Source organism: Phalacrocorax aristotelis, chromosome 1, assembly GCF_949628215.1.
Source record: "Phalacrocorax aristotelis chromosome 1, bGulAri2.1, whole genome shotgun sequence".
Classification (NCBI taxonomy): domain Eukaryota; kingdom Metazoa; phylum Chordata; class Aves; order Suliformes; family Phalacrocoracidae; genus Phalacrocorax; species Phalacrocorax aristotelis.
This window is the reverse complement of record NC_134276.1, coordinates 170,191,928-170,213,292: the sequence shown is the minus strand read 5'-3', so window position 1 is coordinate 170,213,292 and position 21,365 is coordinate 170,191,928. Positions and strand designations below refer to the sequence as shown.

Here is a 21,365-nt window from a genome sequence, read left to right as displayed (position 1 = left end):
AGGAAACCTCAAGATAAATATAAAATTAGCCTTAAAACTACTAGGAAATATTTATGGCTAATGAGATTAAGCCTAATTACTTCCATAAAGTCACTCTATGACTGACTCCTTTCTATTAGGGCGGTAAAATTAGCTTAGTTTTGGTGTTGGGTTTTTTTTGCTACTTTGGACTAGCTTACTGCTATGTAGAAACCGTACTATGAAATATTCTATATGCTCATTGAACTGTAAACACATGACACAAATAGTAATATTTATGTTGTAAATCATCCATATATGATCCTCCAAGTCATCCCTGCCAAGCAATGGTTTGGAAAATAAAAAATAAAACAAAAACCCCAGCACAAGTCACCCATCTCAATGAGCACATACCATGATGCTAAATGGATATCTGTTTTGTTCTTTTGGGGCCAAAGTTTAAGAAGATTCCCTCTTGTCCCATAACATGCCAGTTTAACAGCCTTCATCTTCACATTTTTAAAAAGCCTTTTGGAAATAAAGGAACACAGCTTATCCTTATTCTCAAACCCTTAAAAAAACCTTCTTGAAAAAATGTGTAACTTGAAAGTTACGGTAGCTTCAGAAAATACACCAGGAAAACTGCCTAAAGAGCCATTCTGAGAAAGCCCCTTTCAAAAACTGCAATTATGTTTGCCATCCATTCTTAGGAAGCTGAAGTTTTTTTAATTCAACTATAACTAGTCTACAATTGAGTTGCTCTTTCAGAATTACTGCACACATTTGCTTTGCATGCTGGTGGAGGGGGCTCAGGGGTTTTTTTTGCTGTTTTTCTTTGGTTTGGTGGTTGTTTTGGGGTTTTTATTTGTTTTGTTTTGTTTTTTAACCTTGATACTTGAATTTGAAAGTCCACTGGATGGCTTTGCATGAAACATAGGTGTGGAATCTCTTGCAGACTTCTTCATTATGACTATACTAAGCATTCCTTTAAGGTCTTTATGACAAATTTTAAGAGCTTACCCCACTAATCCATTCTAGTGGGCTTCCTCTTTCTGGTACAATATAAGAAGTATCTTCAGTAAACTGAACCTCATAGTATCATCTGATGTGTTTTACCATTTAGTGAGACTACATACCGCTTTATCCTTCGGGCACATCTCCTTCCTCATGATTATACTTTTTGGTCTTTCTCAAGTCTGATACCCACTTAAAGGCTAAGTTCTCCTCTTTTAGCTACTTCTTTTAAAGAACTTTCTCATTTATGCAGGGCTGGTTGCTGGTTTGGGTTTTTTGGCATACATCTAAATATTACCACAATATAGCTATTGGTATCTGTCCATAGACTGATGCTACTTTTACTGATCACACAGCATTTAATTCAACATGACAATCCTTGGTCCACCGTTCAACATAAGGTAATAAATTCTTCTCTTAGCAGTTTGTCTCATTAACATAGACAGGGATGTGTAAGCACTGCTAGTAAACAGGATGCACAGAACAGATTCCCATTATACCACTTCATAGGGTCTAACAATGCATGCAGCAAGTCTGTCACATTCTCAGGTGACCAAAGGTATAGCTGTGCTACAGTGTCAGACATAAGACTTCCACCCACACAGGTCCTGAAGGAGCTCTCATTATTTGACAGTAACAAAATTGCAACTTACACCTGCCATCCTTATCCTTTTGCACTGGGAAAAGCCACCTACATTAATTGGCAGCTGCATTAATGAAGTAATAGACTATATGAAAGCCTGCTGCCACAACAGTCACACAGGCAACCCAGGGCTCAGAAAGGCACACTTCTTGTGCGCCCTTTTACTCTTCTTTCACAGCACTGCAGCCACTGAGAGACAGCACTTCGTTTCGGGTCCTGTTCTAAGTCTGACTCTCATGGGGGACACAGCATTCCAACCAGTTTCAGCATCCCTTCCTTTACTAATCCTTTTTGCACTGCTCTTGCCTTCTCCCTGCACTTCCATGATCTTTAAGAACAGACAATTTTCTGATAGCAATCTGATCTGCCCCTTCAGATCCAAGGAGATAGAAAGCACCACACATGTTCCCAAGCCCCCACCCTCCCTCTAGCTGTGACCGTAGCCATGCATTTCACTTCTCTACAGTCTAAGAGTGGGCTACTTGCAGCAGCCTGGTGCAGAAAGCAGTCACCCCAAAAGCATTTCCCCCCACCCAGCCACAAAATAAAGCCAGAAGATTTAAATGCCAAGGTTTCTACTGGCTGAATAAGTTACCACAACAAATTCCCCATTTTATTTTTCCACAGAATGCCAGAATAGCTGATTTATTTGTAGGAGTCATAAAGTCAATGTGGATATGCCAACTTAAGGGATACACATTCAGCTCTTGCTGGGAGCATCTTCATCATGGAACTATGTTGCTGCCACCTCTATGATATCATTAATCTCCATTCAAGGAAAGGTTCATCTTCCCTCTGTTAATTCAGGTAAAGTGACATGGCACTAAACAAATTGCATGATACATCACTTCACTGGCCAAGGCCAGACACCATTTGAACTGAATAGCAAAATCACCAGGCTGCCAAACAGCAGCTCAAGCAGTTTTAGTAAACTTAATTAATTTCTCCGTTTTGGTAGGCAATTTAATAGTTGCTGTACAAACTGGCTAGGTGCAATTAAAAATTGTGGGTTCATTGCTAGTGTCTTCAGGTGTTAAGATCTGTCCTGTGTATAACTCTTTAGGTTTCTGAGAGCACAAAGACATCAGTTGCATGATTAATTCACTAGAAAAAAGTGACTGGGGAAAAGAATGCAAACAGAGCCATATTCCATGATAATATTTAAAAGTCCTATTCCATCCAGTAAAGGAAATTCCTCCCCCAGTTTCCCATAAACGGAAGGTCTTAACTTTTCACTAGTATCCATGGATCCTAACACAATTTGTCAATGGTTGTGCTTCTCGTCTGAACAGCAATCATTCAAATTAGGAGGTGAACTAGGTGTCTATTTAGCTCTGGCACAATGCTTATTCCTCTAGGCAAGGAAATGCCATGTCTTGAAAAACTTCACAGCAACCAGCTGGACCTATTCAGTGCTGAGGATCAGATATCTGTTTCCCCTCACTCCCCTGTCCAGTCAAAGCACAAGGCCATTAGAAATAACGTAGTAAACCAGCAGGCACTCAAGTGCCCAGAGCATAACTACCATGGTCATACCTAGCAAGGCGTCAATCTCCTGCTAAGGCAGCTCTGAATTCTTAGCAGTAATTCTTAAAGGTTAGTTCAATAAGGGCAATATTCCTCCTTCCAAAAGGCAGCACCTGAATTGGGAGCCTACTGCCATTAGTTCAGCTGCAGCTGACCCTTAAGGACAAGAGTCTACCCATCCATAAGGACTACAGAATGTCGTTCTGACTCAGTTAAGTCAGACCCATTTTGTTCTTTCCACATAAAACTACTTCCCGCAAGTGTTTGTTTATTTTACCGTGGTGCAGGGCTATGTTCTGCAACTTCTGCAATCAGGTTGTTTTTAGCAATAGTATACCGTATCTCTGAAGAAAAGGAATTGGGAAGGGCTGTATCAGCTCCTCCACTCAGGTGACAAACTTCAAGCAACTTGCTAAACTGTTGAATTTATGCACGTTAGACAAATTCCAACTGGCTATTGCTGGAGGCACAAACTCTCAAGAAACAAGATTTGTATGTCCAACTCATGGTTTCCAATGAACTTCCTCAAAGGGCCAATGCAATTACACATCTGACTACAGCGCACCTCAGCTCAGCATGAGTTTGTTTCCCCATACAGCCAAGTAGGGGCTCACAGACCCGCCCTGATAAGTCAGAAGCTGATTACATTTTTAATATAATCCCTGCAGCTCACAAGCTTTCCTTACTCCAGCAAACAGGTAAAGCAGAGTAGAGAAGTCATGCGCTTCCTCTAGTCTGAGGTTAGCAAGACTCAGGGACATTACTGTTTCCCATTGGAGGGAAGTGACTGAGAAGAGCACCAGAGTATCATGAAACAAGAGTTAAATGGCACTGTGAAACAAAAAATAACATGAATTACCAAAACTCCCACAGTTAGGCACTCAGTCTTTCTAAAGGTAATTTTGAAAGATGCATAGAAGTCCCCCCTCTGCCTCCTAGTGCTTCAGTAAGTTTCCTAAGCAGTCTCCTGTATTCCTGTCTTCCTCCCAAGATACCATCACCTGGTTTCTCAGCACCTTCAAAGGACACATAGCAGTCTGTCTCCATTTCCAATGGCGAAGGGAAATTAGACTGCTAGAAAGCAGCTTTGCTAGGACTGTTCTCCAAAAACCTGCTTATTATTTCAGTCCTATTGAGAATGACTTAATTAGTTTGTCAAGGGAAGTACAGAAGAAGCCATCTGAAAACCTTTATAGTTAAGGAACACTTCAGTAGCATTTCCGAAAACATACCTAAGGAAGACAAGATTTCAGAAAAACAACAGTGCAAGTATGAAGTCTGCTAGCCTTCACAGTAACAAGTTTCAGACTTCCTAAGTTTTGTCTAGGCAGACTGACAAACACTGGTTCAGAAGAACTGAAACTTCTTACTGAGGTGTCCTACACATTGGAATGAGGCTTATGGTTGTTTGTCAAAGTTATATTATGAATTTGGCTCATTTAAGAGACATGCATATTCAAGTCTGTACGTTGTGTCAAGCAGCTTGAAAGTCAAGTTTTACCGTGGTGTCTAATACATCTTTACTTAAATTCTTAGTTTAATTCAACTTTCAATATTTTACAGCATTGCTTTCAGTTTCCTCCTTTTCTGGAAGAAAGGGATACTTCAAGGCAGACACAAATTTATGCCAACAGAATCCTGAATATCCTTCGTATGTTTAACATTCACAGGTATAGCAGTACAGCTTATAAACAGGGCTTTCAAGTTCACCTTCAGAACAAACATACATTTACAGTGAACATTTATGTGTAGTTTTGTATTTTTCACTTACAGACTGGACACCAGAAGCTAGTAGCTTTCTCTAAACTATTAATAGCAAGTTGATTCTTGGTGTGCTACACTCCCACTACAGGAGTCAGATTTTTGCACGTGTATCCATCCATTCCTACAGAAATCTTTCCATCTAACCAAATCAGCATGAAATTGAGGTTTCTTTGATTTTTTTTTTTTGTGGTGGTGGGGATATTTTGTTGGTATTTTAATACAGTTTAGAGCAGTTATCTAATTAAAGGAACTTGGCAATGTGATCAAACAGTATACAGTCAGAATCCAGAATCAAACTAAGTATAAAGGAACAAACAACTTTAGGCAGTTACACAGCTGTCTGTCAAAAATCACAATCTAGTTTGTGGCATGATGCTTTATGCACATAATTAAGAATAAACAGCTTTCAAGACAGCTTTCTTCCTTAAAACTCAAAAAGTTGGTACTTACTAAAACATGACCTTGTTATTGAGCAATTATTATTAAAATAAGCTATTAGCTGTCAAAAAGTATTTTTCACTGAATAATTTCAAGTATTTAAACAATTGCCTCACAGCAAAATTGCTCAAAGAAAGCCTAAACCAAGCTGTTTTATTATTTTAAGCTATTTTAAGATGAGGAATCTCTGTCTCCTTAACTTGGAGGTTTCTAAAATACACTAGGCTTTCCTAGAAAATGGAAGCATTTCCTTGCGCACTGAGAATCCTCAGCTGTTCTTGCTTGACAAGACTAGGGTTCAAGGGAGGCATTGCTAAGCTAAATTTGATGGCCTATATTATATGGGTCCGCAAGTTTTGTAGTTTAGTTGTCAACTAATGTGAACATTATTGAAATACAACTTCAGACATTAAAACAAAAGTTATTGAGTGTGACAGTAAAACTCTAAATTCTGGTCATAAGCAGGGGATATCCAAGTCATAGAGCTAAACTTCAAGACCTTAATCTACAACAGCATGCCCAAAGGGGAAAACTAGAAAGGCAGGATATTTGGCCGGGGGAACACACTCACTGAGAGGAAGACTTGTTCTAACCTTAGCGTGAACACCTGGGCAACTGCCTGTTTTTATACAGCCAAGCAGTCCCTTCTCAGTACAGCAATGCCTAAAGACATCTGCAGACAGCCACAGGTATACCCAAAGAGAAATCTAACAGAAGCAACTAGTGTGTTTGGCTGCACCAATTAAACTGGGTCTGTACAGTAGTCTCACCACTCTGAAATATTTTGAGTCATGAATTATACAAGCAAATGTCTGGACAAAAGACTGCTTTCCAGGAAGTGTACCTTGAGGGCATGAAAAGCCAGAAAACATCCTCAGACTTAGCAACCAGAGGCCAGGCTCTCCACAACACTTGGCTCAGGGGTTCTTGTTCAGAGATATCCTGAACTAGCAAAGGCTAAAAAGGCAGATTGGCTTGTTATTCCACTTATCCTTCTTCAGACCAGTTACTGACCAGTATAGCTGGGTAGGTTATTCTCAGTCCTCCAAAACTATGAAACCATCCCTAAATTCCAGAAAGCAAAAATAACTATAATAGTAGTAGAGTAATAGAATCAGAAAACAGAATGCAGTGCATTGGCATGTAAAGGTGTCTGTTGACCTCCAAGAGCAATTGTTTTGATTATGGATATAACACTTAACCAAGACCTTGTTCAAGGCCTGAACATAATCTCTTCTGGCTGAGATTTTTTTATGTCTGATATCTTTTCACATAGAATGAAACCAGCAGTCTCAGAATAAGCAAATACATGTACAGAGCACTGTAATTTATGTAAGGATATAAGTTATCTTCCCCTGTGGGAGGCTTCCAGTTACCATGCCTCTTTATGTACATATAGCACACAATACCCATAAAAACAGGGCTCAGATGGATGATTAGAAGTATGTGGTACCTTAATTTGGATAGCCCATCCAATCGTTGATATACAAAAACAGACTAGACTACAATTACAAAGGTATATACAACACCGGTGTTTACCATTATAGCAGGAGATAGCATCTGAGACACCTGATTAGCTTTCAGTAACTATTTGGTGACCCATTTTTCAGGAAAATCCCTCTTCCATTCATTAAGCTGCTCTTAACTCAAAATTTCACACAGGCATATTTGTAGAAGGTGCTACTCGACTATTTAAGCTCACGAAAGCTATTTTTGCAGAGCCAGCAGAGGGAGTACAGACATCATTTTATTTATCAGCTGTGGAAAAGATACTCACCTTGTAAGAAAGCACTAAAAGATCTGCACCTGCAAACCTAATGCGGTCAGTTTTAAGCTTGCCAGGAATTTCCTCAAGCTTTCACAGACACTTATGTCAATGGCCAGTAGAACTGGTGTTTTGTTTCTGATCTGCAACCAGCAGTCACACTCAAAGTCTCATATCTGACAAAAATGGTAGGATCAACTAACAAGTACCCTAAGCCTGATGCTTCACATGCGTAAAAAAAAAAGCCATTATATAGCTACAGTTCAAGACAGTCAACAGGTTTTATTCCTATGTATTCTGCTGTTTCTCAATTTCAGAAAAGCTAAACCCTGTTGGCTGTTCATTTTTTAAAAAGCAACTTCATCTGGATTTCAGAAAGTTAAGAAGCTCAAAGTTCAAGATGATCCACTAGCAAAGGAGCCAGGAAGGTACGGCGGGGCATTGGACTGGAAGGAAACAAAGAGCTAACCTTTCTGCTGGCATTCGCAGAGGCACGCACCTACTGGCAAATCTGGTTTTACGCATCCTCTGAGGCAACAGCTCTGCTGCTTTATTTAGCATTTTCATTGATCAGCCTGCTCTGGAGTTGGCAATTATGACTGAACAGTGTTGACACAGCAGAGGCTGTGGAAACAGTTTGAAAGAGGAACAGGCTTTAAGCAGACAGATTGATAGTTTTTTGCCATCTCGTGGAGGTGAACACTAAGCTCTAGGCCAACATGAGACAACATACCTTCCTGGCAAAATCTCCAAACACAGACACTCCTTGCTCATTTACACCGCAAAATTTTGACAAGATTTTTTTTTTAATAAAGTTGTTGGCAAGAAGCTAAGACAAGACAAAATACTACTCTTGCCAATTTTAAGCATTTATCAAATTATGTTATTGTGTGGTTATTTCTAAATTTCACTATTTTAAAACTTTGTACATTAAAAGCTCACACAAATGCAATTAACTCCTTAGTCTCAAAATTTCCACTAGAAGAGCAGCAACACACTTTCCTACCCCCGAAGAAGATAAATTTCAGTCCTCTTAAACTTCACATGAACATTAAGAAGTTTTGACAGCTTGAATCATTAGATTTTGGTTACTACCTACCCAAGAAGAATGTGCCTGTAGCTATGGAATTTAGCATTCACTTGTTTCAAGTTTTGAAAATAGAAGAACCACCCTTCAGCATGTTAGATGGCTGCTTCTACTCCCCACTTCCTAGAGGAAAGTTGTGTTTGCTTCCCAGCTTCATTTTCCCATAGTAGGTTCACTAAACAAATAAGTCAAAGTGGGTCAAACTGGTTCCCATCTTACAGAGCGTACAGTTAAATATGATATAACACACCAGCATGAGTGAAGAAAACCTCGCAGTTTTTCTTTCAAAATTCAGGGCTCCCACACCCTTTTGCCTTTGCATACTGTACCTGGCTGGTTCCCAGGACTCCGGCCAAGCTGCTCGGTATGCTTTATGTAGGGCAACCATGGCAGGAAAAGCCCTGCCTCTTCGTCACAAACACAGTGATACCCAAGTATCAAGATCCATCCCAACCGGTCTGGTCATCCTGCCCTTCCCCAAATAATTTTCTCTTGCAACAACAGTGGAGTTTCTGGAGATACACAAGAAGGTGATCCAGGCAGGAAAAATGTTGGGTTTTGGCAGACTGGTTACCTAACCAGACTCACCACACAGATAATCCAACACTAGTGCCAACTCAAAACAGGGCACAGAACTACACTGAACCTGCCCAAGTAAAGTAAACGTGAAGCCATACTTGCAGGATTTTTCAAATACATAACAATTTATGACTACAAAGTCACAAATGGGTGGTATAAGCAAGGTGAATGCCAAAAATTCCTGTAGCAGTTCATTGGTTGAGTATGATACCACAAGTCTAATTCATCCTGCAGCTGGAGTGTCATTAAGCTCCCAAATAATTTAATATCTTTAATAAGATACTAAATCTTTAACGTTTTCTAGTTTAAAAAACTATATCTCAGACAGCTGAATGTACGTCACCTCAAGCTTCTGTATTAGTCCCAGAAGAATGGGAACTTATTAATAGCATATATTTACATTTATTATACCCTTTACATTTGAGAGACTGACATTAGTTTTCCAATCAGCAAGTTAAAACAGGTGATCCATTTATATGGAATAGGTAGGGTGGGGAAGCAGTAAAAAGCCCCTTGAAACATGAGTATGCTTGGAGCACTTTTCTTCTTGGATAAGTTTCTTCAACAAATTTTGCAGAATTTTACACTTCAAAAATTACTGCAGCTGCCTTTAAGGATCTACAGAGTTTTGTTGTTATCCCAGTTTTTAACCTGAAAAGCCCAAGACCTTTCGTTTAGTATACAGCCGAACAATTAATGATTCCAGTATTAATCACTCCCAAGGTTTAGTACTTCAATAATTAGTAACAGACAGCATGCAGCAGATGCAAGAACTTTTTTTTGAAGCCAATGCTGAAGTTGTGCCCTTCCCCACCCCCTTCTCCTCTCACCACCTGGAGGTCTGATCTAATTTTGAAACCTGTTTGCATTCCACAGGTTAAAAGTTTACATTCCTCCCATCACACCCGAGATTCACCTGACCAAAAGGTAATACCTATATCTAAGGTAGGCACTTAAGTTTGGGTTTTGTTGTTGCTTTTGTTTTTTATTTAGATAGGAAATGGATAAATTACGACTTCTCTGCTGAAAGATTAAATTTAGCCACCTAGGACCTGATGTAAAACAGTCACATGAATCTCATCTTAGATGTGCTTGTATCTCTTCGACAGCAGAAGAGGCCCACAGCAACTAGTTTCAGTTTTTAAGATGCTTATGTAAGTGGCCAGGATTGCACTGCTGAAGTAAGGCTGGGCTGAACTCGCATATCAAGCAGCTGCATTACCACGTCAAAGCAGGCACATGCAAGAAGGATGTGGTTTCACAGTTAGTTCAGGAATATCTGAGCCTACACTACTGCCAGAAGGTACAGTCCTGCGCCCTGGCCTGTGCCAGCACTGACGCTCACCTGACCACAAGGTCAGGGGACAGCCCTAGATGAGAAGCGGTGACAAGGAAGACAGCGGCAACACCAGCAGTTCCTCCGGAAGGTCACATGGGTAGACCAGGACTGTCTCCTTTCAGCACAGAACAGGCCTCACCAGCTCAAGTCAATCACGGAAGGTCTCCTTACCCTCATGTTCATCAGAACATGAAGAGAACAGAAGAGCCTGGTTGCACCTTCTCTGTGAGATCCCAGTGGAGATTGTCACCAGGGTCCCTCCCTAGCCTTTTCCTTTTCAGGCCAAGCAAAGCCAACTCAGTCAACCTCTCCCCACACTCCACAGGAAAGCCCCTCACCAGCTTAGCAACCCTCTGCCAGCCTCTTTCTGTCAGGAGAGGTGCAAAACAGGCCAGCATTTTGGGTGCAGCCTCACAAGCACAATGGAGGGAAATAACCCACTGGCCACGCTCTTGCTAATGCAGCCCAGCATGGGCTCGTCCTCGCCAGCACAGGAGCACCCAGCTGCTGACTCCAGCTCCCCCACCCAGTAGGGTGGTCAAGATCTTTCCTACAGACCTCCTCCTTCAGCCTCACTGAATGGGAGGCCGGTGCCAGGCAGCTGAGGCAGACCCATCTTCCCTGTCCACCCTTACCCCTAGGGAGCTAGACCACCCGGCAGCCCTGCCACCACAGTCCAGCACCAGACACATATCACCATTTGCAGCTACTGCTGACCACCACAGCAAAGAGGAAAGCCCTTCAGTAGTGTTATCACTTTGCTGGCTCAATAATGCTCAGGAGTGACCTTTGGCAACTCCAATCAGGAGCTTGAAACAGGCCTGTTTTATGACCCAGTGCTTCAAAGTAACATGTATTTACTTGGTCCAGTTCAAAGTATTTTGCCCACTGCTATATATATAGCTTTATTCTCCATATTGATTTATCTAGCTTTAGATCTGACAGTAGAATGAGAACAGAATACTTTGAGCCTACACAAATTCAGCATTTCAGTTTGAGTGAGCAGTTCACTTACCAAAAATGTTACTAGAGTATCTTCCCAGAAAATATAAAGTAATTCCCTCAAGTATCGACCCCTTGTATTTTTTGGTCTGCAAAACTGATTTCCTGTAGTTTGAGGTAGCTTAAGTTCACACTGCAGCTTTAGGGTGTCAGACTTTGCATAACCAAGACAACCTTTTCTGAGAGGTGCCCAGCAATGCCAGGATCAACAGGGAAAAAAGAAAGCCACATGTGAATTGTTTACTCACAGGCAGATGATATCCTTGGTATGTACCACTGCTTTACATGCTGGTATTTCATTTCTGAAAGTGTGTGTTTGTACTAAAGCTCTTTCAAAAGGTTCCTGTAAGCTGGTATGCACCATGAGCGGCCGTCTCCTTCTGAAGCATAGCTCCACTGCAAGTGCCTCCACTAACAGAAACCAACTAACATGCAAAAGAAAATCCGAAAGGCAAGAAAGCCTTCTCAAATCCTAGATAATTTAGAGCTTTATTACTAAATCCCTTTCAACTCGCTTTAGAAATACAGCTCCAGTTTAGAAACAAACCCCTAGATCTGCAGTCACTGCAGCCAGATGCACATATCACCAAAACACACATCTGAAATCAGACTTTGTGAAGATGTTAAGACATTTCACTATGCAAAGCAAGCTCATTGCAGAACAAGAAAGTCATTGTCACTGCTACCTACAAGGATTTTGGAGCTGAAGTAGGTGAACACAAGCTGAAGTGATTTGAGTCATTAGTAAAGCAGAAGTAAAGCAGTTGTGCCATCAGTGGTAGAGCACCTTCCCCAGCTGTCAGTCCTCAGCTTCTCAACTATGTATATTTGAAATCCATCTGGCGCAGATCCTGCCAGCCAGTTTAAATAATTTCATGTTTCACACAACCTCACCAGAGTGAAGCTGCTAGACACTGCTCAAATTTAAGTATTGATTTGCACTGTATTCCATAGGCTTCATGAAGTTTTGCACCACCTTCATTCCCAAGTGAAGGAAAACTGGCAGACCCAAGAGATGTGAAGGAATGTAGAAGGAAGGATGTAAAGTGCAGTATCAAGAGTGAAAGCAGTAGCACCTAGATAGAAGTGTAAAAACTCCTTCTCAATATGCATATGAAGACCCTGCTTTAGTCTCTCCTGTACCTAAATAGCCAGGAGAGGTTCAAAAATATCACCCTTCCTGAGATATTTTAAGGGCTAACCATACCTGTCATTTTTTCTACCCATTTCTTCTTACTATCTCCTCAGTTTTGTCTAAGTAAAAACCTCAGAAAGCAAGTCTGGATGCACAATATGACAAGCATATTTTTAATTTCCTCCACTGCAGTATCAGAAAACACCTAGGCATATAGCTAAAGTGTTGTAATATTCTTCAATATTTTACTTAGTGCAAAGATCCTTATGGATAAATACAAAAACACTTTTCTAGAAAGCCATTAATTGAAGGCTGGCACTCAAACTACTTTCCAATCTACTTTCAAAACAGTAACTTCAAGTTCTTCTACGTGAAAAGGTGAATACTCTCTAGGGAACAGCTTCACCCAACGACCACATAAGGAGGAATGTTCCTAAACCACCGATCCAAACACTCACGCTGTTTCCCTCGTGCAAGCCTTGCCTCTCACCTTGGAGAGCCCGGTCTGGGCATGAGGACTGCGTAACGCAAATAATCTACTGGGGCAGCGAGTCAAAGGAGCAGAGATGGCACAAAGGAAGGGGGCGTACTGAGCAGCCCAGGCCAGAGTGGAAATGAAAGTAGCTATCAGGCCCCTCCAGACACCCCACGAAACTTTCCCATCACAGTGACAAGCCAAATAGGCAAGTACAAATGAGGCTGTCTCACTGTCCTCGCAGTCTCTTGCATTATGCTGATCAACACAGCAGCTTCAGAAGGCCATGATAAAAGTGTGCCATAACTTTGGAATATTAAAAAAAGCAATCAAACATCTTACATTAACAGAAGCATCTAGCAAGTGTTTTGATCAGGACTTGAAAGACTCCCACCTCTTGAAACACCTACCATACAAAATCAAATGTTTTCTAAGCTTTTGGAGAGTCACAGTGGCCATCCTCTTAACTCTTTATAATATTCTACAAGTATTGCTACAAAAAGTTTGCGGTAGCTATAAGACTTCTTTACTGCTGGTGGCTAAGCTCCTTATTTCAAAGAGCATAGCACTATGGCTGTTTCTTTCTATGGCAGAAAAACACCAAACATAGCTAATGTCTCTTCTTCCTCCTTTCACCATACAGAGCTATCAGTTGTTTTTAATCCAGATAAATATTCTGATGTCACGTAAGACCCAAGACGTCTTTATTTCCTTAGAAATGCAGTAGTACAGGAAGCCAAAGTACACACCGCAAGCAACACATCCTTGTATTTGCACAGACACAGAAGCAATCCTGAAAAAGCCACGTGGAAAAGCCGCCAGTCACTTGTCAAATAACAAGCACACAAAAGGTTGTGTAATCTCTGTGTAAGGGAACATCTTTAACACTCCAGCGAAAAGAGCACTTGATTTTTCTTCCACTGGTGCATGTATTGTAAAGGCGATTAAGTTCATCTTGGATTCAAAATCTTGAAACTCAAACTTTGATATTAATTTTAATGAAGACGTAAGACAAGCAGAAAAAGAGCACATCACTGTGAACTTTGGGTTGAGTCCCAGGAAGTTAAATAGTTGCTTAAAGCAACAGCGGCTGAATCACCTTTTCTGCCTTGAGATGGGGTTTGTCACTATCACCTATGCAGAGCATGCTACATCCCAGGCCTCCTCTTCATAGACCAGACACTGTACACCAAGTGGTCAGAACTCAGTGTTGTATTGCCTGCTGCCACCTTATCTTTCTGTGAATATAAGGGCACAAGTAAGGGTAGCAGATTACAAGTGATAGGCTCCGCAGAAGTGTGTTTTAAGAACACGGTGTTTCCTGTGCTTACTGGGAATTAAGGTGGTATCCAGCTCGTAAGCAAACGCTGAAAAAAAAAAAAAAAAAATGAGATATGGTGAACTTCACTGATCTGCATAAGCAGGAGGCCATACAGGAACTCGCCTAGCTCTCTCCTTCTCCAAAGCAGTATCAGAAAATAGCCAGCAATAAGCCAACACTACCCCTAGGGTGAGACACGGCTCACATTTTAAGTGGCAAAACCAGCCAGAGTTAGTTGCCAGCACCAAAACTTGTCAACTCTGCCATCCCAAAAACATATCCATGCACTCCTGAACTGCACAGTATGGTTGCCAACAGCAGTAAGGGGAGGGTATACCCTTTTCTTCAGTCCATTCCTCTCCAAAGGCAGGGCAGATATTTTTTGCCTGTCTTGGAATATGCTGTTACATCTTACCTCTCACTAGTCAAAAAGAATTTGGATTTATTTTCAGAGCTATTTCTGGCTTTTTTTTTTTATTTATTTTAAATGCCTCCTACATTTTCCTTATATTTCTTCTCCCACCAGACCTTTGAAATACCAACTGAGAAAGCCTCATGCCTTCTTTGCAATTCACCAAAATTAAACTAATAACACCTCCTGCTGTCATCTGTCAGTTAGAATAAGATTTATAAGTGGCAGCAGAAATCACTTTCATAATGTTTACTGGAATATGAATAGCCTGAAGAGGCAGATCCCTCAAATTTACTGTCCATATCAAGTGAAACCTGTCATGAAAACTAGTAACTCATTTTTATAAACTACATTTGAAAGCCTGATAATTTAGAAATAAAAGACAAACTAGACAATACCATGTACTTGTATTAAAATTACATTCAGTGTGAAAAGGTACAACCATTCCCGGATGGGTTAGCCTAATTTTTTGCCTGTTGATTTCATTGTACATGGTACCACCCAGAAATCCTCCTTCTACACTGCTTATTATCATTGCTTCCATCTTCTCTGTGGAACTGCCCTGTTTCAGAGATGCTGAACACATTCTTAGTTTTTAAATGTGGATACAAAGGTCTGGGAAGCTTCATGAACACACACAAAAAAATCCTTCCTTCCTTATTTTTTATCATTCTGCTGTGCAATTAGTGAACATGGTCTTTTCGGCTATTTGAAACCAAAGCTAGGGGAAAACTACCATTAGTGACAGTTATTTAAAAGTGAAGATACCCAAATCTAAAGACAAGCCATTTTGAGTTAGATCAGTAATTCTTAATGCTCATGAGAACTACCCATCCTCTACATAAATAGTCATAGGTTCACTTTGCTTTTTCAAACAGGCAACAGTATCATCTCATGTCCGCTGCCTTCCTTGTCTTTCAATCAGTTAACTTTGTAAGGAGAAATAAAAAGGATACCTTCAAGAGAAAATTCAACAGGTTGGAAAAAAAAAACCAAACCAAACAAAAAACCCCCTACCTGAGACTATTACAAGCACTAGAGCAAGCCAGTAGGCAGGGCTAACCTTAGCTTTTTAGACACAATACTGCAACCCCTAGATTTTATCTAATTTTTAATTAAAATAGTCTACAAGAAAGATCATTATCTCCCGAACAGCAGCTTTTAACAAGTATTTTTTTTATTATTATTATTCATTTTAAGACAAGTAGAGAATACCAAAGAGTACAAATTTAAGAGTATTATTGCAATTTTATTGATCCTTTTGGAGGAAAGTAAGCATGCATTTCAGTAATAAAACCCACTATAGAGTCAAGTAGTCTTCCTTATGTCTCAAAGGATATTTACATTTAAATGGCCTGGGCTAATCAAGGCTGTTCATTATTATGTATTAGATTAAATTTTGCTAACTGAAGGCTGACTTCTACAGAGCAAAATACACATCCTTGTTGCACTAATGCTATTTTCCCTTCAAAACCAGAAGCGAACATATATTAAAATAAACAGTTCAAACACTGAAAGACATCACTGAGGTCACATTTCAGCGGTAAAGAATGCTTGGTGCCATTAATATTTAGTCTACCTTAATGGAAGAAATTTGAGTTAGAAGATACTTTAGGTTATCTTGTCCACCCTTATGTCAAGGGAGGCTTGTTTGCTATGGAATGTTATTGATTGCTTTGCCAAGTCAATTTTGAACTTGTCAGTTAATACCGAGTTCCCAGCTCTAAAATCTTACATGTTGGCAAAGTTAATTCTTCCAAAGCATCCGTTTCTGAGGTGGCTTCCGCAGATCCAGCCTATATTTCTTCCTTCTTAATATCTTTATCTGATGACTGACTCCAGCTTATCATATTATTCTTTTCCAAATAAACTCAAACAGTAAAAAAAAAAAAAAAAGAATAAAACCAAAAACCCAAAACAACCCCAAAACCCCCCAAAACTGTGAGCTGCAGGACATTTACACACCTCTCAGCTTCCTGTTAAGCTTCCACAACATGGTTTAGACCTTCTCAATTTTAACAGCTGACAGAAGTTCTCTATATTGTGGTCCACGAAAGAGCTACTTTCTAAATGAGATTCTGACATTAGACTGCAGAACATTTTAATTGGGAGCATCACTCACAGATTATGAGCTGATTGTATATTACACGAACAGGGATCCTCTGCTTGTATCATTCTCTGTATGTAATGCAACTTTGTAAGAAACCAACACACAGTTTACCCAATGCTAATGTGACACTAGTCTGCTTTCTGCTTTAAGTTCCCAAACACATCTGCTTAATATGCAATAGTGAGTCACTGTATGTGTGCATACACAGAATACAGCCACAATTCCCTTTAAAATTAGTTTTGACTTGTATCATTTTAGTTATCTGCATCATAAGCAGCATTTTTCTTTGAATGACTTGAAGTAATAATGTTGCAGTTCAGCACCGAGATAGCAACACTGACTGGGGAAACCTGCAAGCATCTGCACACAGCACAGGATCCCCTTTTTTCTTCAGACAACCCAACCTGGGTGGGTTACCATAATGCTCCTTTTTCTGTTCAATACACCAAACGACCCAATGATGCTGTTCCAGACCAAAAATTTCACATTGAAGTGTACGAGGTTTTTTTTTTTCCCCTCACTGAATTCAGTGACCACTTTTTCCACTGACACCGAGAGAGTTTCCATTCATTATGCCATAAGTATTAAAGTCCTAGTACATTGGAAGCTATTACTGCCAAAAGAGCCAATAGTTTAAAGATACACAAGTTTACTTCTTTTGGAATTCACGATTTGTGATGTTTGGAAGAAATCCTCGAAAAGCTCCAACAACAAGTAAAAAAAAAGGGCACTGGCTATAGCCACAGTTACCACCTTCTGAATACACTGTATGATGAACCAAGGAGTTGGCCAGTTATGTAGCCAAGATCTTTTCAAGCACTTAAAAACGCTATTTCAACTCAAATTCATTAGGACCCGTGGGGTTTTTAAAGATGCAGCAGCTTTTTGGACAGGTGGAGTTTCTTCCAAAGGCACACTCTACCTCTCCCCCAGCACGTCAGGATTGCCAGTCGCTAATCATGCAAGACATGTTTCACAGGTATGTTTGCCTTGGGACCTCACTTCCAAAAAGGGACACGTTCAGGGACATGATTTGAATATTCACCTAGCTAATCACACCCCTCAAACACTGTTAAACCAGATACCAGTGAAAACACACGCTCAGAACAACGGTTTAAGACAAGGCATAAGGTATTATCACCAGTTCCTTTTGAACAGACCTTGAGAAGAAAGCCTCAGCAGCTGAAGTTACCAATTTAAGAATGCCATATGTAATAGATATTTAAGGATTTCTGTAATGCGGATCTTAAAATGACAAGGGAAAAAAAGCCCCCGACATTTGTTTACTGTACATCTTTCTTCCCCCCCCCCTTCTCATACAAATTAAAAAGCAAAATGTAAAAGAAACATTTAAATATCAGTAAGGATTCATGTCGAGTGTGGAACAGGCATATAGCACCGCATAGATTCCTGTTACATCTGCGCGAATAGGTTGTCCCTCAGGTTGCAAAACCCGGGGCAGACTCACCCACAGCTCCCGATCGCCGATCGCTGCACCGGGCTGAGGCTGACACTCCCCACCCTCCGGCAGCCACCGCTCGCCCCGCCGAAAGAAACGCTCCCCAACACCAGGCGACCACCTCCGCCCGTCGGCTTTCCAGGAGACCTTCCTCCCGAGACCCTAAATCCTTCCAACCTCAGCCCTTTCCGGCAGCCCGAGGGGATCGGCGGGAAGCCCGGGCAGGCGGCAGCGCGGACACCCGCCCTCCGCGCCACCGTGAGCGGCGAGCGCTCCCTCCCGCGCCCGGCGGCCGCTGCCCGCCCCCGGCCCGCTCCCAAACTCACGTGGGGCCGCATCCGAAGCTCACACGTACCGCCGGGACGAGGATGACACCGCCGCCACCGCCGTTAGAGGCGCTTCCCACCGCGGAGCGGCCCCACGTTCACCCGCGACGCGATGCCGGCGAGGGCTTCGCGCTCCCGGCTCCCCAAGGGGCGACGCATCCCTTCCCCGCCCGCGCCGGTCGATGAGCCGCCCGGCCCGGCATCGATAAATCAAAACAGCCCGCCCGCTCCGAGGGAGAGCAGCGTACGACCCGGCCGCGGCCAAAAACACCGCCCCGGGGGCGCGGCGGGCGAAGGAGGGAGGGAGAGAAAGCGGAGGAGGAGGAGGCGGCGGCGGCGGGGGAGCCTGCGCGGGTGCCGGCCTCCAGGCCCCCGCGGGGCGGCGGAGAGGCGCCCGGGATGTCGGTGTCGTGCAGCCGCAGCGGGCTAATCCCGGCTACTTAACCCGGCTTAATCCGCGGCGTGTGCGCGCTCGCCCGCCGGGGGCTGCGGCGCGCCGGCCCTGCCCGGCCACGGGGTCGGCGGCGGCGCCGCGCCCGGCGGCTGCGCTCCCGCGGAGGCTCAGCCCCGCATCCGCTGCCCTCAAGGTCACGCCGCCGCGCCCCGGCTGCACGGCAGCGGCCAGGTGCGCGCTCCGGTTACCTGCGGGGAAAACCGGCGAAAGCTCGGCAGCGCGGCACCCGGCCCCGCCGCTGCCGCCGCGGACACCCCGCCGCACCAGCCGCGCCGCCTCCCCGGGCGAGGCCGGCCACGGCCCGCGGCTGGAGCGGGACAACGCTGCACCTGCCGCCGCGCCGCTTCCCGCCCCGGCCAGACGGCGGGAGATCCGCCCGGAGCCGCCGCGCTTACCTCGGCGCCGCGGGGCCGACCCCGCCGCCGCTCAGCCGCCGGCCGGGACAAGGCGCCCGTGAACCTGCCGCCGCCGCCCGCTCGCCGAGCGCACAAGGTCCCCGCGCTCCCCGCCCTGCCCACGGCCGGCCGGCCCCGCCGCGCCGCCCCCGCCCTGCGGCCGCGGGGGGAGGGAGGGAGGGAGGGAGGGGAGAGGGGGCGGGGGGGGGAAGCGGCGACCGAATTGGGGAGGGAAGGAGGGAGGGGGGGCACCGGCGCGGGGAGAGCCGGGGGGGGAGGAGGAGGAGGAGGAGGAGGAAGGAGGGGGAACGCGAACAGCCCGCCCCGCCCCCGTCGCCTCACCGGCAGGAACCAGCGATTCGCCCTCCTCGCGGGCGCTCCCGCCGCCGCCGCTCCCCGGGGCCCGCCCGCCTCCTTCCCCCCGCCGGCACCGGGCAGCGCCGAGCGCGCCGCCGAGCCCCAGCGCCGCAGAGCAACCGCTACAGGAGCCGGGCGCCACCGGGCAGGGCGGGGCGGGGCGCCGCGATCCGCCCGCCCCCCTCCTCCGCCCCGCCGCGGTCACTCACTTGTCCGCTCGCGCCGCCGCCACCGCCCCCTCCCCTCCCTATCCCCCTCCCCTCTCGGCGCCGCCGCCGGTCCCCGCCGCCCCCCCCCCCCCTCACCGCCTGCGGAGCGCCGGTCACGTGACGGGGCCCCTCGCGCGGCTGTAGAAGGGGGGGTCCCGACGTGCGGCGTCTTCAATGAGGGAGGAGGAGGAGGGGCTCCGGTAGGCACGGCGCCTGCGGGGGCGGAACCCCGCGCCTCTCCCCGCCCCCCCGCCGCCGCCACTGGCGGACGGCGGCCTGACGCGCTTGTTTCCATGACGTCGGTGGGCGGGGCCGCGGCGTTTGATGGAGCCCGGCGGGCTTCGGGGGTCGGTGACTTTGCCACGAGCGGCTCCCGCGGGGTGGGGGGGGCGGGGCGTCCCGCCGCTGGTGGGTCGTGGGCCGCCGCCTGCGGGGCTGGGGACTGCCCCGTGGGTGGGTGGGAGGGCGCGCAGGGATCCCCCGGCGGCGGGAGCGGCCGCGGTCCCGCGAGGGAGGGAGGGAGCCGATCCGCGGGGCCGGGGCGCGTCGGCTGCCCCGGTGGGCGGGGGCCGTCCCGGGGGCGGCGGCGACGCCGTGAGGGGAGGCGTGACCGCGCAGGGCCGCCCTAACGGTCCGCCGGCGCGCCCAGGGCGCGGTCCTCCCCTGCCCCAGGGGGCGCGGGGGCGCCGTGCCCCACCGTGCCGTGCCGGGGCCCGCGGCGGCGCCCCCCGCCCCCCTCCCCTCCCCTCCCCGCCACCCGAGGATAGCCGGGCGGTGCGGAGCTCCGTGTCGGTGTCCGTGGGAGCGGCGGGGACCTCACCGGCGCGTTCGCGGCTCCTCAGCAGCGGGCGCGGGGGGGGCGGCGGAGCCCGGGCGAGGCTCTGCGGCGGCTGCGGGCAGGAACCGGGCGCCCCGCGGGGAATCCCGCCGCGGCGGGGGTTGTCGGGTCCCCTGTTGCGCGGGGCCGCTGCGGTCTGGAGCGGCGGGAACGGGCGTGTCGCTCCCCGCCGGCGGCGGGGACCGGGGAGCAGTGGGTGCAGCCGCCCCTCCGGCGCGTCCGCCGCTCGGGGGGCCCGAGAACCCCCGCAGGAGGGCGGGGAAGGTGCGGGGGCCGCAGGTGCTCAGCACTCGCCTGCCTCCAGTCGAAGGCTCTTCGCTTGGGGAAAGAGAAATAAATGGGGTTGTGAACGTTTGAGCCCAAGCGAGTTTTCCGGGGAGACGCTGGAAGTGAATAACAGGGCTGGGAATGAAAGTGGAAATAAAGACCCTGATTTCAGTTCTCCTCTTCCAATGCGGTAGATCACGCTTCACACGCACACACCCGCGCCCACCCCAATGAAAAATCCCCATCCATAAACCCTACGTAGTTCTATAACCCCTTTGTGTGGTTTTTCGAGCCTTGTTTTGACATCCTGCCCGCCTCTCTGTTGGGCATCTCGCTGGAATGACTGGCCAGCTGTGCCACAGGCTGTCAGGTTCTCCGAGCCTGCCATAAATACCCTGCTTCTCCTTTGTTACCGCTCAAATCCCACTGCTGCCAGAGCCAGTGCTGCAAAAGAAATGAAAGGGAGAAGCTCATGTATCGCTACTGTTGCA

The 21,365-nt window shown here is 45.8% G+C and overlaps 1 protein-coding gene across 7 annotated transcripts in view; it reads right to left on the bottom strand.

Moving 5' to 3' along the window:
- Positions 1-19,962, bottom strand: part of ATP2B1 (ATPase plasma membrane Ca2+ transporting 1) — a 63,742-nt gene extending 43,780 nt beyond the window's left edge. For 2 of the 7 annotated variants that reach the window (XM_075080670.1, XM_075080678.1), the window contains exon 1: positions 19,546-19,703. The gene's annotated coding sequence lies outside the window, so the exon portion shown is untranslated. Of the gene's footprint in view, positions 1-18,354; positions 18,727-19,203; positions 19,331-19,545; positions 19,704-19,769; positions 19,813-19,865 lie in introns of those variants that run through there. The other 5 variants (XM_075080672.1, XM_075080675.1, XM_075080671.1 and 2 more) reach the window with 5 other exon arrangements.
- Positions 19,963-21,365: the final 1,403 nt, after the last annotated feature.